General features: G+C 45.8%; 1 protein-coding gene across 1 annotated transcript in view; it reads right to left on the bottom strand.

Moving 5' to 3' along the window:
- NGFR (nerve growth factor receptor) overlaps positions 1-26708 on the bottom strand; it is a 150406-nt gene that overhangs the window by 68409 nt on the left and 55289 nt on the right. The gene's annotated exons all lie outside the window — the stretch shown is intronic.

Below are 26708 nucleotides of genomic sequence, written 5' to 3'. Positions count from 1 at the left end.
CCAGTTCAGTGTTAATTTGCTGTTTTTTTTACAGATTACTGTCCCTCCAACAGCAAACATCACCCAGATAACAGGTACACACGATACAATTTTCTGGCAGATTTACCTGCCAGGTGGATTTTTTCCAACATGTCAAATCTGACTTTCGATCGATTTTCCGATCACTTTTATAGAATAGAATTGGAAAATCGATGGAAATTCAGATTGGACATGTTGGCAAAAATCCATCTGGCAGGTAAACCTGCCAGAAAATTGTATCGTGTGTACCTAGCATAACATTGTCGTGTAAAGTCTTCAAATACAGAGGGTATTAAATTACCTTCTGGCCATTGTCCTTATCTTATCTGAAATGGGAAGTGTGTCGAACTGTACAGTGCCAACAGGATTCTTTTAAAGGCACACAGGCCAGGTAAAAATACATTTTAAAAATTAGGGGACGTATTGGGACTTATTATAGAAAAAAAAGGGGTCTACATATATATTTGGGGCACTAAGCATTTTTAGGCTTTTTTTTATTTTTGGATGTTACAACCCCTTTTAAGAACATTTCTGGTTTCCAGCTTTTCCCACAGCTAAAAAGTTATAAGACATTGTACATAAGACATTTGACATAATGTTCTTCATGCTATCAGAAGAAACTATTGTGGATGAGGTAAGATTTTACAAACTTACTTACAAAGCTTTGACTAAATGAGTTCTAAATGAATATTGTACAAATATTTGAGAAAGGAGATTCTATGATCTTCACATAGAAATCAAAAAGACAAAAGCAAAAGAACAAGAGTCAATAGTGTTGTATATAAATACACCATTGCAATAAATTGTATAGTGATTAGATACACTCACAAGTCGGGTTGCAAGGAATGCAACCGCCAGTTCGACGGAGGAAAACCATCCCCCGCTCTGGAATGGGACTCCAAATGCTTGGGGCTTCAATGGCCTTTCTCAGGATTGTCCCACTTCTTCAGGTCAATAAAGGTAAATTACCAATGGTTGGGGTGAAAGCGGCTCGAGCCAAAGCAAAACGCATTTTCCTTATTTAGTTTTTTGTGCAATAAAATTGGGACCTTGGGACTTGAATGGTTGCTTTCCCGATAATGTTTTTGATTTGAAAGATAAAAACTATAAAAGCACAACCTCCCGACAGACGAGGACTTAACGCTACATGGTGACATTTTTCAATATTGATTGCATACAAAAACACACAATTGCGATGCAATTCGCGCAATTGTCCTGCCTCTTCAGGTGCCAATGGCCGGGGTTAAAGTGGATCGAGCCAATGCAAAACTCGTTGTCCTTCGGTGTTTTTTATGCACTAAAATTGAAACATTCCACTGTATATGCCAGGTGTGTACCCTCAGAAGGAGGTACCGTAAGCCAATTTTAACTCCTTTTTAAGCTATTTTAGTTGTTTTTACATTATTTTGGGCTCCTCCACCCAGTAGTTATTTTACAACTATGCCATTTTATTGATTAGGTATAAAATGTAAAGTACCTCTAAGTATATGTTGGAAACCTGTATGAGTTAGCGCTTGTAACGATTATGGAATTCTCTCCGTGGTCAGCGCACAGGACGTGCGCTGACACTGCGGAAATCCTCCACAAGCGTATAATCGGAGAGAACCAAGCAAAAGGTGCAACGCACCTGTAGAGGGAAATTCCTGTTGGCAGATGGAGCTGTGGAGTGCAGAGGAACAGATCCTCTGCCCTGCCACAGATGCCAGATAGGAATTGTACGAAGGGTAGAAACGCAGGGCAAGATAGCCCTGAAAGAGAGAGGGTAAAGCGACAGAGTGTATGTGTGTCCACCAATCTAGTCACCACCAAGCGACGATGTACACACAACCATGAAGATCAGGTGAGAAGGCAATTGCAAGAGATGGCGATTGCTAACAACGACACGAGACAGAATAAGCACAGAGGAGGAATGTATGTATGTCCACCAATCTCGTCGCCAACCTGCGACGGTGAACACACAACAGAGGAAACCAAGTGAGAATGCAATTGCAAGAGAAGCGATTGCGAATGAGAATAAGCACAGGGATAGAATGTATGTGTGTGCACCAATCTAGTCGCCAACCCGCGACGGTGCGCACACAACAGCAGAAACAAACTAGGAATGCAATCGTGAGAGAGGCGATTGCCAGAGGTGGCACAAGACTTAAGCAAGACAGGGCACGAGAGTAGCAAAGGCACAGCAAACTACAATGAGAAGATAAGGAAAATAACAAACGCTAACTAAACGCAAACACCGCACTCATTCGCAACAGCGAACGCGTTTCCGGCGTGGTCTCCGCACGTTAAGCGCAACAGACAAGCACGCCACCCTAACTAACCAATGCCACACAAACATGAAACAGAGAACGCGAACGCCTGCTTAACGGTTGCCCCACCGAGCCTACAGCAAGCGTTCGTATCAGACAAGACAGAGAGAAGGAGCAGCCAGCAGCAACCGCGGCTGGCCTACACTCCCAGACAGACAAACGAACAGAAACAGGAATAGGACAGATAAGATCCACCGCTCTTCCGCCAGAGCGAGTGCGATCCGAGTTCAGGGACAGGATAGGAAAGATCCACTGCTCTTTCCGCCAGAGCGAGTGCGATCCGGGTTCAGGGACAGAACAGGAAAGATCCACTGCTCTTTCCGCCAGAGCGAGTGCGATCCGGGTTCAGAAACAGGATAGGAAAGATCCACTGCTCTTTCCGCCAGAGCGAGTGCGATCCGGGTACAGGGACAGGAACACAGATCAGAAGGATCCACAGCCGCTACCGCTAGGGGCTAGTGCGATCAAAGCAAGACAGGCAGATGAGATAGCCGGTAGCAACCGCTGCTCCAGCTATACTCCAAGAAAGCAGATCAGAAGGATCCACAGCCGCTACTGCTAGAGGCTAGTGCGATCCAAGTAAGACAGATGAAACAGAAGGGGCTACCAGTAGCAACCGCTGCTCTGGTTAGCACCCCCAGACAGACAGGACGATTTCCAATCGACCACCGTTGGCGACAGGACAATCACAGCAGAGAGGCAACATAGACAAAACAGATAAGCAAGCTAACTGCACTAGAGGTGCTGCCTAGTGCAGTCCCCAGAATTACTCTAAGATAACTATAACAATCCAACAGGGAAGGCTGACACTCCAGGAGTGTATTAACAAACCGTTATGACCAGCAAAGCCTTCTGGGAACAGAAGGCTTTTATACTGCCAGTCCTCAAAGGAGACAGCTGGGCAACTTGCATGTATGCAAATCCCTCAGCAAAGCATCTCTGAAAGTTGCAAGATGAAGCCAGGTCTCTTTTCCAGAGACCTGCATCTCTCAGACATAAGAATTGGTCAGCCAGCTGAGCGGATCATTACAGCGCTATTATTATTATTGTCGCTATTATCGCATAGGTGTGTACGCTGTTACCAATGAGAGCCACTATTCCTATAGCTGACACCACTGCTCCTCCAGCCCTAGCAGCCCTCATTAACCTGCAGCAATCCTATCACTCAGAAGTGACTGTGGAGTGGGGCATGCAGCTGATTCCTCAGTTTCCAGGGACAAGGCTACACAGGCACACGATTATCCATGCAGGCAGAGCGCAGTCCCGACAGGAACGCTTGCAATTACTCAGCCGCTTTGCAAAATGTTTGGCTGAAGGCAAAGTAATTGACTTTCAAGCACATTTTTGTGGAAAGAAAAGTGATTCACGGTTTCACCTATTACCTTAAAGTGCGCCGCCAGCCAAAATGTTATTGTTGTTTTGCACAGAGTAGAAAAGGGTTCTAATGTCCGTCTGTTCTCTATTGTTGGGTTTTATTTCCTTGTCCTTCCTAGCAGAACATCTCGCATTTGGAGGATTCCATTTCTCAGCTAAATTTATACAATTCAATGGGCCTGATTTCCCAAACTTTTCTGTTAAATTATCTCACCTTATTTATTAACTTACAATTTATCTCCCCTTAAATGACTTAACTCAGGATGTACCTCTCCTTATCTAACTTAACTCATGGTTTAGCTCTTCTTATTTGATATAACTTATGGTTTAGCTCTCCTTATTTGATATAACTTATGGTTTAGCTCTCCTTATTTGACATAACTAATGGTTTAGCTCTTCTTATTTGACATAACTCATGGTTTAGCTCTCCTTATTTGACATAACTCATGGTTTAGCGCTCCTTATTTGACATAACTCATGGTTTAGCTCTTCTTATTTGACATAACGCATGGTTTAGCTCTCCTTATTTGATATAACTCATGGTTTAGCTCTCCTTATTTGATATAACTCATGGTTTAGCTCTCCATATTTGCCATAACTCATGGTTTAGCTAGCCTTATCTATTTATCTCATGAATTATCTCTCCTTATTTGTTTATCTCACGCATTAGCACTCCTTACGGTAAAGGTGATAAATAAGTAACCTTTGTAAATCAACCCCAAAGAGTGAGCCTTCAATATGTAGTAATCTCTTCTTCAGATTCTCATCTCGTGTATTGTTCTTTCTAGCGTGCGTACATCCAATAAAGGCACCTGGAAATTTGGGCGCCCAGTAATGCTGATAGTAAAATATCGGTATGAAAGACCGATATTTTACTATGACCAAGCCTATCCCCACTCTCACATGAGCTACCTAAGGGCCCGTTTCCACTAGCCATGGTGCGTTGTGATGATGGTGCGTTGTAATGCAAAAAAAACACCTGCAAATTCTCGTGTGCCACCACAGGCGCCTAAAAATATCGGCATTTGGGTGCCCACAGTGCCGGATATATAGCAGGCACCCAAATTTCCGTTCCGACACCCAATTATGAATATTCTGTATTGACGCCTATGGAGCTGCCCAATTAGTCCACTTTCCACTTGTGCCCAAATTTGCCGCTTCATTCTAGCCCTACCAGGAGGCTCCCTGAAAACAGGAGAGAAGGTTACATCTCTCCAACTAGAATAAAATAATAATAATGTTGTACCTTCCTGTTTCTAGTCCTTAAAGCGCTTATGGGCCATTCACCCTTGACATTACGTTTCTTTTTACTGTATGTGTTCATGGGTGATTTTTCATTTTTCTGCATTGTAACTTTGTTGGAATGGCCTCCTTACAGAACACAGCAAGGTAGCTGAAATCTCTCCATAAGATACAAAGAGAGGAAGGGTGAATAGCACTGCAGCCATGTGCCTCTAAAGGCTCATACACACGGGGTACGGCCGTCGCCGCAACCACGTGGCACGCGCGTGTTGCGGCGACAGTTCGCCCGTGTGTATGACGCGCGCGCCCCGAACCGTCGCCCGTCGGAGCTGTCGCCAGGCGATTGACATGTTCAATCGCCGGCAACAGCCGTCGCCGCAACCTCGCCGGAACTGTCGCTAGCCCCGCATGTGTATGCGGGCTAGCGACAGCTACCCACACACACCACACGGAGCTTCCAGCGGGGGGGAGGAAACTCGGCGACAGCTTCCGCCGCATCGCTAATCCCTCTGCTGCCGTGTGGATGCAGAGGGACTTGGCGACGAGCTGTCGCCGAACTGTCTCCGAACTGTCGCGCACACGCTCCCGTGTGCAGCGACAGCTACAATTGTCCCCCCGTGAGTACTTAGCTTAACTGTTCCCAGCCTCCCCCACTACTGAGAAGAAATGGAGGACGGGCCATTGGCAGCATGAGCCATGATGCAGGCAGGAAGACTCCCGAGGGGAAGAGGAAGCAGCTGAGTGTAAGTAGGTTTGTCATGAACTTACCTAAGCAGTGGCCACAGCAGCTGGTCCAAGCAGCTTCTCCTGCTATCCAATGCAGCATCCTCAGCATCCCTTAAACAGGCGTGCGCGGCCATTCGCCTGACTTATGCACTCCTGTGGTTCCTCTAGCTTCTGGAGAATTTTCATTTAAAGTAACAGGAGTAACCTATAGGTCACACTTTTATTGGAGCAGCTGAAGCCCCACTGTGATCGGGGAATTTTGCAACAAAGGTCTGTCTTGGCCAATGTTCCTCGCCCATGATAGCAGTTACGGTAGTTTGTGCACTAAACTGCTGGGTGTGTTTTAGATTGTCTTCTTGTTACGATCTTTGCCGACCTTTGATCTACGCTTGTATTGCCACCCGTCCTGACCTCTGGCTTGCTTGACTATGTTTTCATCTGACCCTTAGATTATCCGTCTAGCTACCTGTTCCTCCATGTTTGACCTCCGGCTTGTTCTTGACCTCAAGTTTCTTTGATCGCTGGATTGACAGCCATCTGACTCCAGTTTAAACCTCAGCATTTTTCCTGTACACTTTCTGCGTTTGGTGTTCTGGTACATTATTGGCTTCCCCAACCACAGATCCTATGCCTAGCTTACTACGTCCTGGGGGCAGCCAAAGTCAGGTACATGTGCCAAGTGGGGGCTTTGCAAAAGGTGAAGGAAGGGTGTGGTGGAGATTGAGGTATAAGGTTTGAAGGGAAGCTGGTGATTCCAAAGAAGCCGTATAGGGTGTAACAACTCAATCCAATAAGCGGAGTTATCCTTTAAGGTACAATATTTTAGAACAAGCAATGGACATTGTATGGCACAATTAGTACCTCTAGACTGACTTCACCTTAGTGTTCAATATACATTTCCACATTTGTAAAACCACAGTAAAATAGCCTTCGTGAGTAAGGCTGTTTCTTTCAGACCAGAGAACCACAACCGGAGAAAGATATGGAACTATGGAGCGGTGGGCATGCCTGCAGCACTGAAAGATGCGTTACATGTAAACAGAAAGGATTGTGGCCACACACTTAACATGGCCAGCCATATGTTTCCAAGTGTTTATGTTGTTGGCACTGAATGTGTTCTTACGAAATAAACACAGACAAAGAATTAGAGGAATGTCTCGTACAGCTGACTTCACAAACACAAAGGGAAAAATGTTTAAAGAGGGTAATGAAAACAGTAAAAAATGAGCTACAAAAAGGCACTCTAGAGACACTACACAGATGTGTTGGGAAGCTTGTGCTAAACTGATATTTTTACTTTATTTGCCATAAATGTAACAACCCAAGATACTGTAAGTAGTGAAGGTCACCTATGGGAGATACCTTAAGTATACAAACTTTTCTTCTGAAAACCATCCATGAAATTGATGGGAGTTTGTCCCTCTTTCTGACTCTCCGGGGCACAAGATGGATTGGCCAGGACTCTAAAGCCTCGTATACATGCCTGACTACGACTACAACCACCTCAGCCTATAGTCAGGCATGTGTACAGAGGCCCCCGACCAGCGATGGCTACTCGGCAAGCAATCCACCTAGTGGATCAACTTGGCCAAGTGGCGGACAAATTATTTGAAGACGCTGCTCCCTGCCCGCCACGTGACTCTGCCCCCCGCATAGCAATAAAACGCTTTTTCAGCTAGACAGCTGACACGTGTCTGTACAGGCCGGCCTAGCAATAATGCCCAAAGGGAATGGATCCCAATCCCAGACGGGTGATACAAATTGTTAGTGTGCATCACCTTAACAGAGCCACTAGGACTCATCTACAAAGAAAAGAGTCAGATTGCAAGGGGTCGGGCACAGACTGAATCTCTTTGAGAAGACTGCAGCCTTTAGCACAGAGAGTCTGTGGTTCTGGAAGTAGTTCCTTAAACATTTAAAGTGATTTATTTGCCATCAGCTGATCAAGGAACTTGTGCACAGACAAAAAACAAGTTCTGTAACTCATAATCTGCAAAGATCTAGAAAAACAAATTGTTCCATTCTGTTTAATAAATGATTGAAGGCAACAAACAACAGACAGACAAGGCCGTTTCTTGGGCAGTGCGGGCGGGACGACCGTCCTGGCTGCAGACCAGCAAGTAGAAGAAGGGGAGAGCAGGCAGAGGGACATAACCGCTAGGCGGTAGGGAGCCGGTGATGCATGGTGCAGCCGAATGTAAGAACGGAAAACACCCGTGTGATCACCTTCCTTGACTCCTCCTGGGCTGCCTGCGCCTGACGCCAAGTTATTATCATGTCAACACTGGTGATGACACCTGATGTCCTGTAGCGGTACTGCAGGCTGTCACTACCGCGTGATGACACCTGATGTCCTGTAGCGGTACTGCAGGCTGTCACCACCGTGTGATGACACCTAATGTCCTGTAGCAGTACTGCAGGCTGTCACCACCACGTGATGACACCTGGTGTCCTGTAGCGGTACTGCAGGCTGTCACCACCGTGTGATGACACCTGATGTCCTGTAGCGGTACTGCAGGCTGTCACCACCACGTGATGACACCTGATGTCCTGTAGCGGTACTGCAGACTGTCAGTGCGCCGCGCCCATGGAGGAGTCGGATTGCCGGGGGCTCTATTTGCCTGCATGTTCTCCTGGTCCCTGCTTCCTCCTGGATGAGCGGCTGGTCACTAGGAAGTAGGCAGATCTACTTGTGACCTGTGGCTGTGTGATTGTCCCTAAACACTCCACGAGGGAGGGGCGCAGTTTTTTAACCCTCGCCCTGGGTGCAATTTAGCCTAGAAACTGCCCTGCAGACAGGGCACATTTTCAGGTCTGTAAACAACTCTTTTGTACATGTTAGCAAGCCCTCAAAACACATTTCTTTAAAATGACCTACCCCACATCTACCACACTCTAATGCTGGGTACACACGTTGCGATTTCCTGTTCGATCGGCGGGATCGATCCTGGTCGATCGATTATTTCCGACATGGTTGATCGGGTTTCGATCGATACAGCCATTGATTTCGCGTACTTAACATGAGTAAATCGACGACTGTATCGATCGAGACCCGATTGAACATGTCGGAAATAATCAATCGACCAGAATCAAGCTCGGGAATCGAGCGGGAAATCGCAACGTGTGTACCCAGCAGAACTCTCTGTCAATCACCTTCCACAGTCCTACCTTATGTGTCCCCCCGCCCTTTAGATTGTAAGCCTTGGCAGGGCCTCCCCCCTCCCTTAGTGTGTCCCTCTTAATTTTACTTCCCCAGCAACGACACCCTTCTGTAAAACGCATCTTATACCCCGATTGCATGTATAACCTTGTGCTATGTTGTATAACCATTTGCTACCTCTCTGTCTGTCACCCCTTGTTGCAATGTATGTATCCCTATGTATTGTCCAGTGCTGCGTAATATGTTGGCGCTTTATAAATACAATAAAAAATATTATTATTATTATTTATTAGATTTATATAGCGCCAACATATTACGCAGCGCTGTACAATAAATAGGATTACAGACAATGATAACAGGGGTGACAGAACAATACAGGTAACAGACCATAGATACAACAATACAGGTAATAGCAATAAGATACCCAACACAATGCAGATAATAGTACAATGCCAGATCATAAACTGGAGTGGTAGTGGTACAAATTACCAGTTCCAAATTCTGGGTAAAGTGCACACAGTCAAGTATGATACACAAGGGGAGAGGGCCCTGCCAAAGGCTTACAATCTAGAGGGAGGGGTTGGTGACACGAAAGGAGGGGACACAAAAGGAAAGGATAATAATGTTATAGTGTATGGACCAGCAGTGGAGTACAGGGCTGGGCCAAGGCAGAGGCGAGAGAGGCTCCAGCCTCAGGGCGCAGTATAGGAGGGGGCACACAACTCACTCAGCTATCATTACCCTATTGTGTTTAAAGCACAGAGAAATAAGAAAAGGGAATACATGGTAGGGGACTGCAAGCCAGATAACTAGAGATTAAGGTGTTGGGGGCTCTGGGGCGCCTCTTAAGGCCCATACTCACGGGGGACGGCCGTCGCCGCAACCGCGTGGCACGTGCGTGTTGCGGCGACAGTTCCCCCGTGTGTATGATGCGCGCGCCCCGAACCGTCGCCCGTCGGAGCTGTCGCCAGGCGATTGACATGTTCAATCGCCGGCTACAGTCGTCGCCGCAACCTCGCCGGAACTGTCGCTAGCCCCGCATGTGTATGCGGGCTAGCGACAGCTACCCACACACAGCACACAAAGCTTCCGGCGGGGGGGAGGAACCTCGGCGACAGCTTCCGCCGCATCGCTAATCCCTCTGCTGCCGTGTGGATGCAGAGGGATTTGGCGACGAGCTGTCGTCGAACTGCCGCCGAACTGTCGCGCACACGCTCCCGTGTGCGGCGACAGCTACAATTGTACCCCCGTGGGTACTTAGCTTTAGTCTAATAGCAATCAGTGTGTGACGGCTGGAGTGGGAGGGATGGAGGGGCGCACTGTTAGTGTAATAGCAATCAGTGTGTGACGGCTGGGGTGGGAGGGATGGAGGGGCGCACTTTGGTGTCTCAGCCTTGCGTGCTGGAGGACCTTGTCCTGGCTCTGGTGGAGTACAACTGTCCACCAATAACAGATGCAGATTCTTGCAGCCCCTTCCCAGCCATAGCACTGCATTGTGGAATCATTTGCATGAGAAATGCCGGCCATATCTCAGCTACTGTGGTTCTTCTCTGTACCTGGCACAAATACAGGTAGGCATCATAAACCATTAACAGCTCCGATCTACTTATGGCGTGTCTGGCGACGGAGCACTCTGCCCCTGAAGGCTGCGCCGACCTCTTATTCAAGATGTAACAGGCCCATCAAAGGCACTGCGCTCTCCTTGACGTGATTAAATAATTAGATAACAAGCAAAATGTAATAATTGGCTTAATGAGGCCCTGCTGTTTGACATCATGCAGGAATGAGATGATTAAATGTTTGTTTTATAAAATTACAGTGTTGGCTCTATCATGTTATAAAGCAAGCATGCTAATGGATTCATGATAGGGAGGAGGGAGGGGAAGCGGGTGAAGGGAAAGTAGCTCAGGTTTCATCTGTTGTGCCTCCGCAGGTGAAAACTAGTACTGCGCTTCATTCAGTTATAAAGGCGTGGCATTTAGGCACTGGAAATGACAGTATAGGGGCCCGTACAGTGGTCGATTTTAGAATCGATCAGAAATCGATTATATCAAATTCCCCATTTAATCGATTTGTGGCCGATTTCGATCGATTTCAGGATAAACAGTCGGTCTTTATTGGTGCACTAGACAGCACGTTTCATGGCCACGCCAGGACTTGGCGCCTGGACAGTCTGAACACTCTACGAGCAGGCACTGTTATTGACCTGAGGAAGCAGCTGTGACCGTGAAACGCGTTGTCTAGTGCCTAGGTTCTCAACATGCGGTACGCGTACCCCAGGGGGTACTTCTGATGGTTCCAGGGGGTACTTCGGCTTGATATAATTAACCAAGTATAACAAATTTAGAGTTTTAGAAAATGATAAATCCTATATAAAAAACACCAAATTAGTATTTTAGCTAATTAAAAGCAATAGTAAACGCTTGGAAATTGTTTAGAACCAATTATTATGTACTATGATTAAAAATATATTTGTCAAGGGGTACTTGAGATAATGTTTACTATGGCAGGGGGTACTTGGTGAGTACAGGGTTTTAAAAGGGGTACATACCAATAAAATGTTGAGAAACAATCTAGTGCACCAATAAAAATGGACTTTTTATCCTGAACCTGTACTTGTTTTTATCCCAAATGGGACACCTATAAGGTAGGACAACTTTATGCTGTATCATTGTTGGATACTACCATATAGAGTTGTACATATACATATTCTCTTTTACCCCAGGCACCTCCTACCTATTTCAGTGTACTATTAGTACCCCCTTACTACTTAGGGGAGATTTAGTCGAAAAATCACTTTTTGGAGCAGCGACCACCTAGGAACTAAAGACCAAGTGGGGACGGTACTTCCCTACATGTGACAACGAGTGGTTGCCTCTCATAGCAACCCACTCTTGTGGGTATAATCTATACTATCTTATTTATCACCCTGACCACTGTTTGCACTAGATTGGGCTCCCAGATCTCTGTGTTTTTTCGTCTACAACCATATAGTGCTCCCACAGGGAGACATTCACGGCAATGGCAGCATAAACATCCCCCAATTGCCCCCATTGCCGGTTCACTCAGCTGGCTGCCAGCGGCTCGTTTCACCGATAGTCAAAAGCTTTTCAGCTGGCGAGTCAAAAACCATTTGGCATCATTTGGCATTAGTTTATCATTGCATCTTGAGCTGCTGGGGGGTGGTAAGGAAACCTGAACCCAGCCGACACTAGAAGATATATGCAGTACTTTGGAGAATTCAATTGACCACAGAGCGAGCGCAGTCGACTGTAAATGAATTGAGATGATCATTTCCATTCCAGTAAATGCAGGACCAGTTGGATCCCAACAGTAATTAATGTGCACAGACGCCAGTAGTCACCCTAACCCTTATGGGAAAGTCATTGAAGCCACGCCTTCCTACTAGAAACTGACAGTCATGATAGGTTGTCAGTCAGCAGGAAGTCCCAGGGAGGCATGGCTTTGAGCAATCCCTCCCTGGATGGCCACGTGATACTCCCTGGATGACCTCCCTGGATGACCACGTGACTGGAAGGAGTGTTTCAGACTGGCATGGAGTGTGCAGGCAACTGTAGGGCACTGAACAAATAAAGATTTATCAATTCATGCAACAGTTATTTTCTCTCTTTATTGTTTTTTTTTTTTTTATCAAAACTGAATATTTTAATTTGTGCCTGATTTGGGGGTATGTAACCTGCTGCTGTTGCCAGAGCATGGCATTGATGGCATCTGTACACACCAGAAAGTCAGCCCTAGGCAGTGGAAATCCTGCCTGATACCTTAATTAACTCCACCAGAACGGCCCCTGCAAGCTTCATTTGGAGGTGTGCAGCTGATTATACATGACAGCTACTCAACAGGTGTTTTCTATCATAAAGCACATTTCGGCCGGCCCTATGAAGTTTGCATACCTCAAGGCGCTCCTTGCCACGGGTCTGTCACTAGTAATTCTTTATTGAGACAGGGTGGGCCGTGACAAATCCTTTGAAATCCATAAAGTTCTATAAACCCTGGTAAACCCCTTCCACTGAGTGCAATAAGGGAAAGTTGACTGGCAACAGTAAAGGATGGGGGGCAGGTGACCTAGACATTCCAGAACTAACAGGAGGCAAGCAGCAGGTGAACTTAAAGAGGGACTGTCGTGAAAATAAAACAATGAATAAAGTTGCTTTTTTTTTCTTTTAATATTCACTTGTAAATCGTTTAGTCAGTGTTTGCCCATCATAAAATCTTCTCTCCCCCTGATTTACATTCTGAAATGTATCACTGGTGGTGACGTCTTTAGTTCTGCCAGGAGATCTGTATGGAATGTTTGTTAGTGAGAGTTCTATGCACAGAGGGAGATACTGCTTGCTTGGCAATTGGAAAAAAACGTTATTTCCCACAATGCACAAGGTTCACAGACAACAAACTGTCATGACCAGGGTCATGACATCACAGGAGGAGGGGTTTCACCACAATATCTGCTATACAGACCCCCTGATGATCTAGGTAAAGATTTCTTGTGGGAAAGGGGGAATCGGCTACTGATTGGAATGACGTTCAATCCTTGGTTATAGTTCCTCTTTAAGTATATAGGGAACATCATGTCTGCTAAAAGACATATAATTCTTCCAAGCTAGTCCTATGAGTCAGATCTAGATCTGGATGTCCCAGCCAGACAGCACAGCCAGCAAACAAGACATGACTTTTCTATAATGCACTCCGAAACCAGGGCTTAATTGCCTTCAAGGCAACTGAGGTGGGTGCCTAAGCCTTGTTGGGAGTATTGAGAAACTGGCTACTTTAAGTCTACGCCGCCACACAAAATTACCAAGAAGGCCAGGTAGCAAGCAGGGAAAGCCAAACCTGCACCATTGCAGAGGAAATGGTCACATGATGGGCAGGGGGAAGCAGCTTTATCACAGGAGTGTAGTTTTTTTCCCCCCAGATGCAGGGCACCAGTTGGAGGATCAGGTCAATTGGCAGCGTAATAATCTTTATTATGAAACTTAGCCACGGCGGGGTACCGGAGGATTGTTCCAGGATGGCGTGGGCACAGGGAGGCTGCAGGGGGCTGGCAGAAGCCAGAAGTTAGTGAAACTTTTTTTTACTAGTCATTACAGGCTTAGACATTAGGTGGGGGGGTGTAAGATTAGGCACTTACTGCATTAGGTAGGGGGTCTTTACTTTAGACACTTACGGGGGTGGTGTTAGGTAATAGGTGGGGAGTTAGGCACCTAGAGGGGGTGGCTACGTTACAGGGTTAGTTAAGGGTTCTCCCTTTCAGCCACTCTCCGTAGTAGGGTTAGGCGGGGCTAGTTAGGGTTAGGCACCTATAGGAGAGGTTGCGCTTAGGCATTAGGTGGTGGAGTTAGGGTCAGGCACCTACACGGTGTTGTTTACATTACTGATATTTTACTTGCAGGGCTGAACTTTTGAGTTGTTAAGCAATCTTGTTACCTGTTAAGCCTACAGTCATTCAGTACAAGACTAACTTAAAGTATAATTCCAATTTGTTGATTTGGCAGAAAAAAAATGAAATACTTTCACTTCAGCTTTGTCTTTTGAGGGTTAGTGGCACATCTTATTTCAGCTTGCTTACTTTGTACTATGTGCAGCTAAAACACAACCATTCTGGAGTAAGTAATTCTCTAGAGGAAGATAGGAGATACAAATGTGTTTGCTGTCAGTCAATAAATTAACCCAGTTGTAAGAAAGTTGGGCAGTAGCGGTTTAGGGACACTAATTCTGCTTAGATGCGGTCTTGCCATGCCATGCCAAGTCTTACAACCCCACTGAAAAGTGGTTTACAATATCAGAAGTTGTCCTAGAAATGTCCCAGCATGCCCTGGTACATCCTCTGCTGCACAGGAGCAGCTCTGTCCTCCCATTGGAGGTACAGTACAAGCACTTGTCCTAGAAATGGCCCAGCATGCCCTGGTACACTCTCTGCTGCACTGGACCAGCTCTGCCCTCCCATTGGTGGTACAGTACAAGCACTTGTCCTAGAAATGGCCCAGCATGCCCTGGTACATTCTCTGCTGCACAGGAGCAGCTCTGTCCTCCCATTGGAGACACAGTACAAGCACTTGTCCTAGAAATGGCCCAGCATGCCCTGGTACATTCTCTGCTGCACAGGAGCAGCTCTGTCCTCCCGTTGGAGGTACAGTACAAGCACTTGTCCTAGAAATGGCCCAGCATGCCCTGGTGCATTCTCTGCTGCACAGGAGCAGCTCTGTCCTCCCATTGGAGGTACAGTACAAGCACTTGTCCTAGAAATGGCTCAGCATGCCCTGGTACAGTCTCTGCTGCACAGGAGCAGCTCTGTCCTCCCATTGGAGGTACAGTACAAGCACTTGTCCTAGAAATATCCCAGCATGCCCTGGTACATTCTCTGTTGCACAGGAGCAGCTCTGTCCTCCCATTGAAGGTACAGTACAAGCACTTGTCCTGGAAATATGCCAGCATGCCCTGGTACATTCTCTGCTGCACAGGAGCAGCTCTGTCCTCCCATTGGAGGTACAGTACAAGCACTTGTCCTAGAAATGGCCCAGCATGCCCTGGTACATTCTCTGCTGCACAGGAGCAGCTCTGTCCTCCCATTGGGGGTACAGTACAAGCACTTGTCCTAGAAATATCCCAGCATGCCCTGGTACATTCTCTGCTGCACAGGAGCAGCTCTGTCCTCCCATTAGAGGTACAGTACAAGCACTTGTCCTAGAAATATCCCAGCATGCCCTGGTACATTCTCTGCTGCACAGGAGCAGCTCTGTCCTCCCATTAGAGGTACAGTACAAGCTCTCGTCCTAGAAATATCCCAGCATGCCCTGGTACATTCTCTTCTGCACAGGAGCAGCTCTGTCCTCCCATTGGAGGTACAGTACAAGCACTTGTCCTAGAAATGGCCCAGCATGCCCTGGTATATTCTCTGCTGCACAGGAGCAGCTCTGTCCTCCCATTGGAGGTACAGTACAAGCACTTGTCCTAGAAATGGCCCAGCATGCCCTGGTTCATTCTCTGCTGCACAGGAGCAGCTCTGTCCTCCCATTGGAGGTACAGTACAAGCACTTGTCCTAGAAATGGCCCAGCATGCCCTGGTACATTCTCTGCTGCAAATGACCAACTCTGTCCTCCCATTGGAGGTACAGCACAAGCACTTGCACGTTTGGTGGACTACAAGGCTAAGTATACATTAGGGCTGCATAACCAGGCTGGACAAATCGCTGGTACAGTATCCAGGGCTCCTTAAAAATTGCAGCCGTCACTGAACAGAGGCAGCCACTCGCTTCCTGTGAGTGGCTCCGATACCTCCGTGGGCGGGGTCTTGCAGCATGAGCCATGCAGCACCAGCCTGAAGAGAGCAGTAGACCATGGGTTTCATACTGACATGTGACATATGCACCGCCCACTGACATATGACGCATGCACGAACCACTGACATGCGACGCATGCACCGCCCACTTTTTACTATATCCAGAGTCGGCTTCTTGTAAGGGCCAAAAAACATGTTTACTATAACAGAAGTTTTATTATATCAGAGTTTACTATACCAGGCGTTGCACCCATAGACTTCTAATGGCGATTTGCCTGGACCTGGAGAGGTAGTTAACTATACCCGAATGTTTACAATACCCGACTTTATTATGAGATTATACAGTAGTAGCTGGTCTGTTCTGCTGGACTGGCTTGGTTGGATTGCCGATCTTCAGTAGGGAAGACAGTTCCCATAAACTGTACTTCACTTGTGTATTTAACTGTCTGCCCGGAGTAAAGAACAATTCCAACCAGTGCCTGACATGTCAAACAAACCTCCGAATAAACAACTTTCATGCTTCAGACCTGATTGAGATTTTACCGAGAGCCCCCGTCAGAATCCGTCAAAAATTCTGAGCTTCTCCAGACCCGGCTCAGGGAAGAACTGCATAATCAACGTTTATAGTTTAATACCGTTCATCTCACTGGCATTAAAAGTAATTTGCCTCGTTAACTTCTCTCATTAAACTGTTCGGTTTAATAGCTACATAGCTTGTGAGTCATGTAAGTGAGGCTCTTGGATGGAGTCCTACAGGGAGATAATTCCACCAGCCTCTGTCTTCTTGCCGCGACTGGTAATGGGAGGGGTGGTGGCTGTCTAGAAACAACAACAAGGACCATGACAGCCAACCCTGGTGTAAAACAGCAGATCAAGGCCTCGTGTTATGGATGGCATCTACAAAGTGTTACATTTGGAGGCAGATGTCGTCTTTAGGTTACTATATTACTGGGCAGTACTGATGACTACCCTCAGGGCACATTGTGGTTGCAGCTTACTTCTACAAAGGCTAAGTGATTCGCTTAATGACTATTGTTCGGCAGGGCCAGTAACTCACAGCTATCTAATTAGGCCAGGAATTGGACAACACTTCCTGACCAAGAATGGATTGACATATTAGAAGGCAGATAAGGGGATGAGGGAGGGAGGGAATAGTGCTCCTGTCTGTAGATGGGCCAGCTCTCCGGATTTATGACACAGAAAGTACGGTGGCTTTCTGGTTCAGGAAACAAGGGGATGTTACTGAAATATTTAATACCCAAGAAAAAGAGCTGCGGTAAGAGAATGCAAACAGATGTTACATTTGATTAAAAAGCCAGAATGCCGTTCCAGGGTTTCATGTACGGGATGTGGTGTCTGCCGTTGGCCCTGATGTACAATGTTTTTTATCTTCATTATCTCTCCAAAAGACCTTGATTCGTTAAAGCAGATCTGAGATGAAAAAATATAATAACAAGTAACTTGTCTATATATCTTATCTAAAGTTTAGATGGTTTACACAGCAAATCTAGCTGCAAACAGTTTTAATAGAATATGATTATTTCTTCCTGTGATACAATGACAGCGGCCATGTTGTTTGTAGACATTACACAGAGGCAGGCTTATCTGCATCTTGAGCCATCAGCCTAATCCCCTCTCCTCCTCCCTCCTCCCCTCTGCCTCTGAAATCAATGGCTAGTAACACCTCCCCCTCCTCTTGCCCAGACTGAGCTCCCATGAGCCCTTGCTACTGCCAAGGCTCTCTGAAAACCTGTGGGCGTGGCTTTTTTAGTTTATAGGGAATTAGAGTATTCAAACAAAAACAAAAAAGTATTTGGCTTGAGGAATGCCCTATAAACAATAGGAAAGGAACACAATGATGCAATGTGTAAAAGTTCACCTCGGATCCACTTTAAATGTTTCTCCTGAGTTTTCCCGCAGGAGGTAATTCTGCACTTTATGGATAACTTTTCAGCCCCCAGCAAGCAACAAAGTACCCAAAATGAGTTGCCCCATGTTGACCTAATTTGAAATTGCTTTTTTTTTCATAGTACTGACTTGCTAGGTGATGAGAATGTATATTTTTCAATAAGATGAGAAAACATCTCAGATGAGAAATCCAACATCTTCCGCAGTCCTGTGAAGTCTGAATGTACTCTTAGGAGGAGGAGGCACACATCAGTCATTGGGGGGGACTTCCTATGGGGAGCCCTAACTAGAATTTACGCTCTACAACCTAATAGCAGACAACTGTTGATACATCTAGGCCAGGGTTACAAGATTGCTTATCTTTCAGCCTGACATACCTCAAGACTGCTCTAATTTCTGGTAGAAGCGGTAGTTTTTAGTAGGAGAAAACCTGGTGCCCCACGTAGGTCCACCCTGCTCTCCATGAGCTAATATCATGTCACCAGCAGTTTAGAGACTCTCTGAGCTTCTGAGGCATCTGGTTCCTTACACATCAAAGAGGAGACCTGGAGCTTGTGTCTGACCTGAGGTCAGCCGACGTGCTCTCTCTAATTAAAGGCCTGCACACTCTGCTTTTGATATGATGTCTGCAGCAATCTGGAAAGTGATGTAGAGTAGTGGCTCCATAGACAGCAGATAACAAGTCCAATTTTTTAGCATACATCAGCATAGGATGTAAATAATCTAGTGCTGTTATGTTCAAAAATACAACATTTTCGGTAAAAGTATAACGTTTTAGTATGCACATCAGACAGGCGCTCAGGGCGGATTTTTTTTGTTATTCAGCGAAAGACACTTGAATTTGATCTGATGAAGCGTTTTCTAGCCACAAAATGCGTTGTCTGATGTGCATAATAAAACGCTATACTTTTACCGGAAATCTCGTATTTTTGAACATAACAGCATTAAAGAGTGAAAATAATAAAAAAAAGTGCTTAATTTTTACAATGATTATGTATAAATGATTTAGTCAGTGTTTGCCCATTGTAAAATATTTTAAATCCCTGAGTTACATTCTGACATTTATTACATGGTGACATTTTTACTGCTGGCAGGTGATGTAGCTACAGCTGTTTCCAACTGCCAAAAACAATGCAGCAGACAGCTATTTCCCACAATGCAGCAAGGTTCACAGACAGGAAACTGCCAAGAGTACATACTTTTCTTGTTTCTTGTGGGAGGGGTTTCACCACAATATCAGCCACACAGCGCCCCCTGATGGTCTGTTTGTGAAAAGGAATAGATTTCTCATGTAAAAGGGGGTATCAGCTACTGATTGGGATTAAGTTCAATTCTTGGTCGGAGTTTCTCTTTAAGGTAAGATCTTCTTGCCTATGTACTAGATTCACACCTTAGGCGCCTCCTACCCTTACCTAGCACATGTAGTAACCTCCTTAAGAGGAGTGTACTTAGTCTTAGACCCCTTTTGGAGGACATAAGACCCTTTTCTTGTTTTTGGAGCAGCGACCGCCACTTCTTTCTCTCACAAAGGCTGAATGGGGACGGTACCTCCTCACATGCCCTTACCTTTGTGAGTATATTTACTTATTCTATATACTACCTCCTCCTCTGATCTGACGATGCTATACGATATTGGGCTCCCGGTGTCTGTGTCTTTTTTCTCGCCTTTACAAGACCATCTAGGCATGAATTCACAAATTATAAGGTTCCAGGAGAAATAAGCTTGCCCAGATCCATCCAAAAAGCAAGCAAGCCAGCAGAAAGTGGGCAGCAGCGTATTGTGTAAAGAGCTGTGACGTCTTTTCCGCCCTGCAGCCATACAGCACTGAAGGGGAAGTACATATTGCAGCTCCTGAGTTGGGCGCCTGGTGGTACCACTACTAATAAAATATTGCTTATTGAAATTACTAATATTTTACTAGGCAATATATGGCACCCATTCTCACTTGAATCCTCCCCTTCTAGTGCCTGAAAAATAACCCCCACCTGATGTCTAACCCCTCCCTTAAAGGACTTACGAGGCCTGTTTTGTAAAAAAAAACATAAAAAAAGTTAGATACCTGTGTCTGTTTGTAAGGCACGGAGGACGCCGTCCGCGCCCTCCGTGCCGTTCCGCCGGTTCCCCGCTGCACAATATCCCCCCGAACGTCCCCCGACCGCGCGGCCCGGGTCGGGCTCTCCAGCCTGTACAAAGATGGCGGCCGAAGGTGGCCGCGGCTGCGCAGTACGCATAGCCGCGAGTGCGGCTGCACAGCTCTTAGGCTAACCCCCCGATCCACGTAACAGTAGTGTGGATCAGGGGGTTGGCCTTAGAGCTGCGCAGCCGCACTCGCGGCTATGCGTACTGCGCAGCCGCGGCCACCTTCGGCCGCCATCTTTGTACAGGCTGGAGAGCCCGACCCGGGCCGCGCGGTCGGGGGACGTTCAGGGGGATATTGTGCAGCGGGGACACGGCGGAATGGCACAGAGGGCGCGGACGGCGTCCTCCGTGCCTTACAAACAGACACAGGTATCAAACTTTTTTAATGTTTTTTTTACAAAACAGGCCTCGTAAGTCCTTTAAAGAGAGTCTGAAGCAAAAATAAATCTCGCTTCAGACCTCATAGATAGCAGGGGCATGTGTGCCCCTGCTAAAACGCCGCTATCCCGCGGCTTAACGGGGGTCCCTGATCCCCCAAATCCCCTCGGTACAGCGGGGGAGCGCTTCCGCATTGGGGCAGGGCTAACCGCCGCAGCCCTGCCCCACACGCGTCTGTCAGCGCGTATCTCCGCCTCTCCCCCGCCCCTCTCAGTCTTCCTTCACTGAGAGGGGCGGGGGAGAGGCGGCGATGCGCCACTGATAGACGCTGCAGCCGTTAGCCCTGCCTCCAGGAACGACCAAATCCACGACCAAGTCTTGCGGGGGGGGGGGGGGGGTTGGATTTGGGGGTGAAGGGACCCCCGTTTAGCGGCGCGATAGCGGCGGTTCAGCAGGGGCACACATGCCTCTGCTAACTATGAGCTCTGAAGCGAGTATTATTCTCGCTTCAGAGTCTCTTTAAGTACCTAAAATGGACCTCACCACAGAATGCCTAACCATAACTCCCCCTGTAAGTGCCTAATAAAAATCCCCCAAAGCCCAACATCCCCCCCCTCACCCATGTCTAAAAAGTATCCCCTCCCCTACTAATACCTGAACTCTTTTAACAATCAACCTGGTGGCACCACCTTGTACATAATCTCCACCACCTGTAGGACTCCTCTTCCGGGTTCCAATCACATGGAGCAAGAACCTGGAAGAGGAGTCCAGCGGTTGGCGGAGAAGTAATAATGCAGAAGCACGGGGGATACATGTACACTGGGGGGGGGGCAGCGGCTGGGGATTTGTCGTTCCTGATTATCGCATGCCGTTACCGACATGCACCGGACCGAGCATGTTGGCACAACATCTTGCAGCATGTCCGATCGATACATTTGACCAATTTAGGCCTGATGTATGGGCACCTTTAGGAGACAGGAGTGAATTGAAGGGCCAGAGGGGCTGATTCACAAAGCTTTCCTGTTATTTATGCCACCTTACTGATAAACTCACAATTCATCTCTGGGGAAGTATACAGTATATGTACAGGCAGTGCGTGTTTAGGTCATTTAGTAAGCGTAAATCTAGACGCGAGGTTGAAGGGTGCATGGTCTAAGATTTTGAGGGAGCATTTAAAGACTTCAAAGGTGGGAGAATGGCAGATTTGCTGTGGAAGGGCATTCCAGAGGAGGGGTGAGGCACGTGAGAAGACTCGTATGCGTGAATGTGAGGAGGTAAATGAGATACTTACTTAAAGAGAGGGAAGCCCCAGAATCCGATTGAGGCGTCCCTCCCTGATCTGAAGTTCCCTGTTGCAGTGCCCGGCCCCCTGCAAGATTAGCGACAAGGCATTGCCTCTAATCAAAACAGGGCCGTGTAGCTCCTCCTCCTGTAGTGTGGCCGTGCAGTAGCCACGTATGCACAGTAAGCTAGAGCTGCTCCTGTACGAGCAGCTTCCTGCTACTGCGCATGCGCAGACATGCTTGCGCGGCCTCATTCGTAACAGAGGAGGAGAGCAGCCCCAATCTGGAGGGGAGCAATGGGGGACATCGGAGAACAGAGGGAATAATAGGATCCTGAGGCTTCCCTCTCTTCAGGTAAGTATCTCATTTTGATCCTGAGCTTTGGCTCGGTCGGGATCACTTTAATTTGACTTTGTGAATCAAGCACATAGTATTTTACAAAGCAGCATATTCCTTACACTGGAAGTTAATGGCACAGAGTCCGGAGCTACAGCCCTGCCTGCTGATGATAATCTTTACTTGCTGCAGCCCTGCCATAAACATTAACGAGATCTACAGTCTAATCGAGGCTGCCTCTCATTAATCTCTTGTTTGTTCATTTGACTCATTATGAAATGAATATTACAAGCTATCCTGCGATGCCGGCTATGGCAGGCAACATTATCTCCCTCCCCAAGGTCACCGCCAAGGGTACCGCACCAGGAGGGGAGGGTGCCATTGATTTTGAAGTAACGAGGTTTATATTATGGCAGATGGAATCCAGATTTTGATTTGAAGGACATAAAGAGAAGGGCCCCCTGAGGGGGGTAGAGCCTTGCCCACGTCTGGGGCGCAGCTGCCGGATTAACCCCTCTAATGCAAGAGAGAGAGCAGCCACTTTACATTTTATTGGGAGAAGAGATAAAAAAAAATGTCTGGAGTTATCCAAAGAAGTAAACTGAAGAGAGAATATTAGGAGCAGACAATAGACCAAGACACAGCACGGAAGGGAAACACAATGAGAAAATGCTGTAGAGAAACCCTGCAGAGGTTCACTTCCACCTCCTATAACTGATTTCATACTCTTCGGAGAGATAAGTAGTGCTGATTTATCAAGACCGGTACAGAGAAAGCTGCAGCAAACATGGAACAGATGCCCTGAACAGCCAATCAGATTACTTCTTCCATGTCACAGCAGAAACCTGATTAGTTGCGCTAGGAAACCGATCAACCTTTTAACCCAGGATTCTGTACATATCTTAATAAATTGCCTCACTGTGTTGCCCCCGATACTCATTCAGAATCTACTTGCAGTCTCATTTCGCACGGCAAATATAAACAGCTGCAAGCTGATCCTATGGGTAGCTTAGAATGTATTCTGTCTCACAGATGAAAGACATCCGGAACTCACTCTGTGGTCTTGTCGGATGACTTCCATGTACAATCCTGTTACCGAATCCTGCTTCATGCCAACTGGAGAAAGCCCAAATAAAGACGATTATTTGGGACAGTCTGGACTAGCCAAGCGTTGCCCGATATCACTTATCCTCCACCAGTGCCGGCCCTGCCATGAAGCCAGTTGAATCATTGGATTCAGGTGGCAAATGTTAGGTGGCGGCACTGGCAACATATCTGTTAGAATTGAAGTATTATATGATTGAATTCGTAGGCCTCAGTTACTTTAACTGAGTTTAGTTAAAAGACTTGATTTGCAGAGTCTCCCTTTAAGCAGCATTTCTAGAAACACTGGAAATTGGTTTTGTGTCTTACACAAAGCCAGCCAAGGTTAGAGAGCGTATCTAGGCCCGATGGAAACACGTTGAGGAAGTCTTTTCTGTACAGAGCTGCTGCCCTCGAGCACAATTACCTCGTCCGTCACTGGGTTCTCTCCTATTCAGCACTGCAGCCTATTACTGTGTGGCAGCATCTCTTTGTACGCTCCCGATATCACATGACGTGCAATGGGGGCCTACAGGGAGATGCTGCTGCATGGCGATAGGCTGCAGCGCAGAACAGGAGAGGACCAGGCAACTGTGCTCCACTGCAGCTGGTCTGCATATTATGCCATTATAATAATATGCAGACCAGCGTGACTAAGACGTGAAACATATTCTGTATTCCCACAACATAGGGACAGATAATGCACTTCTTGTATGGGAGAAGGGGGAGAAGGGGCTTATGTCAAGTAGCATCAGGCAGGCAGCTAAATGTTTGGATTGGCACTGCCATAGCTATTAGGATGTGGAGAAAGACTTCCTCCTGACACTCATGAACTTCCTCCAGGCATGTCATTGTAATAATAGCAATTTTCATATTATTCCATTATGTGTAGCTCTGGATATAAAAATAATTCTATCACACAGTTTTCAACGAAGGTATTCTATGAAATGTCATTTTATCATCACCTGCTCTGCTTGTATTGCCAAACTTTACTTAGAACACCTATGAAAAGGATCAGGAAATGATTAAGATTTCTCTAACATAAATACTAACAGAAATAAAAACTTTCACAGACATTCTAACCCTTCTACATTAAAGAAGAACAGTTTATTTATCACTGCATAGTGTCCCTAATATGGAGATGTCCTCTCACTTCTTGTTATTTAGAATACCTCTGAGAGTAACAGGAAAGAAGTACTATTCTTCCCAGTGTGGGCCCAGACAGCAGTAAGAACCTAACAAAGGTTTTTAAAGGGAATCTTAAGTGAAAATAAACTTATGATATATAGATTTGTATTTGTAGTACAGCTGAGAACAATAGAACATTAGCATTATTACAGATATGAGTCTCATATTGTTTCCAGTACAGGAAGAGTTAAAAAAAACTTCAGTTGTTATCTATGCAAAAGAGCTTCTCTGAGCTCTGCGACTTTATAAAGTGGTGGACAGCACTGTCTTTTGAAGCTCTTATCTCAACTGTCTCTTATTGTTTTTTCTTTGTTTATGGTTTTTCAGCAGAGAATAGTTCAAAGGGTCAGTAGCCTGCTCTGTGAAGTCACTTGATTGCTGAGTGTATTGTGGAAACTGCAGTTATTAGAGAACGATGTTGTAAAAAAAAAGCTATATATCTGAAAATAAAAATATGACACTATTTTCTTTTCTACTAATGTTCTATTAATCACTCGTACTGCACAACTAATTCATTATATCATACTTTTTTTTTTTTTGCTTCAGTGTCACTTTAAGTTCTAAGTAAAGGTTTTGGGTGTAGTTAGGCTTAAAGAGGAACCCCAGTGAAAATAATGTAGTAAAAAAAGTGCTTCATTTTTACAATAATTATGTATAAGTGATTTAGTCAGCGTTCGCTCATTGTAAAATCTTTACTCTCCCCGATTTACATTCTGACATTTATTACATGGTGACATTTTTACTGTGGGCAGGTTATGTAGCTGCTCCTAGCTGTTTTGGCTGTTAGAGACAGCTGTAAACAGCTAATTCCTGTCTGTGAACATTGTTACATTGTGGCAGTTTGCCCAGAGTACCACGGTACTCAGAGCTTCTTGTGGGAGGGGTTTCAGTACAAAATTAGTCATACAGCGCCCCCTGATGGTCTGTTTGTGAAAAGCATCATATTTCTCATGTAAAAGGGTGTATGAGCTACTGATTGGGATAAAGTTCAATTCTAGGTTGGAGTTTCTCTTTAAGGCCCATTCCCACAGAAAATGTAGTCTAATGTCTGTGGGTTCCTTTAATGGGAACCAAGTGCTACCTTTATTTTACTGATTTCTTAAAGCTATAGGAGCTGCCATGTTCCCACCTCCCCTTCTTGCTGACCATTATTTATCCAGAGGAATGCGTGAAGATAGCATCTGTGACTTCTCTAAACTCTTTGAAGCATGGTGTAGTATGTACCCACCCCCCTTGCTTATAAAAGCTTCTGCTAATGTGTGCAATAAAATAAATACATCTGACCTTATCTGCATGATATTTCTGCAGTCGCGCAGGCCGTGTAAGTAGGGTAAAAAGCCTCTGCTAAACTTGTAAAATGTAAAAAGAAAGGTAAAATTGAAGTTTTTTAGTAATGTGCCACATTGACTTGCATTTTTTATTTGCTATTGAGATGCCCTGGGTGTTAAAATGGTGCTTGGTTGGCTTTAAATGTAGAAAGATCTGCATCGGTGCTCATCTGCCCGTTCTGACTGGGAACTCACAGGAAATGAAAGAGGCCTGACAATCACAGCAGGCAGAACACTTTTCTACTACTCAACTTTAAAGAGACTCTGTAACATAATTTTCAGCCTTATTTCTTCTATCCTATAAGTTCCTATACCTGTTCTAATGTGGTCTGTCTTACTGCAGCCTTTTCTAGTTGCACAGTGGCTGTATTATCTCTGTTATATAATCTAATCTTCTTTCCTTTGCCGGCTTTGTCGGCTCAGGCAGGAATGTGCTGCTCTGCTGTGATAGGTAGAAGTTATACACACCCTCTTCACGCCCCCTCCAGCTCTGTATGAGTCACAGACTGAGCTCCTCTCAGCCTATCACATGCTGGTTAGCAGCCATGTCTTTTGTTTGTAAACACTGCCTAAAACTGGCAATTACAAGCCAGGATTTCAGCAGGGAGAGGCAGAAACAGCACAGAGGGGCCCAGGAAAACATAATGAATAGAATGATATGCTTTTTATTGTAAGAATTTTAGAGTACAGATTCTCTTTAATAATACATTATTTACATGGATGCAAAGTGTAAAGAATGCGAAACATGCCTCTAAACGGTACGCTCCCCTTTTACTAGAAGCTGGTGCTAAGATGTCATGAGTAGTGATGATCGGTACATTTTGCGTACATTTTCACAATTACACCTATACGTCATTAAGATTTGCAAACTAAATTGACTTTGTAGTCATTCATTATTTGGCATAAAAATGTGTGTAATTTTTGTGAAATTTTGTGTAATT

This window comes from Hyperolius riggenbachi, chromosome 12 (assembly GCF_040937935.1).
Source record: "Hyperolius riggenbachi isolate aHypRig1 chromosome 12, aHypRig1.pri, whole genome shotgun sequence".
NCBI classification, from domain to species: domain Eukaryota; kingdom Metazoa; phylum Chordata; class Amphibia; order Anura; family Hyperoliidae; genus Hyperolius; species Hyperolius riggenbachi.
Note: the sequence above shows the minus strand (reverse complement) of the source record. Positions and strands in the feature narration are given on the sequence as shown.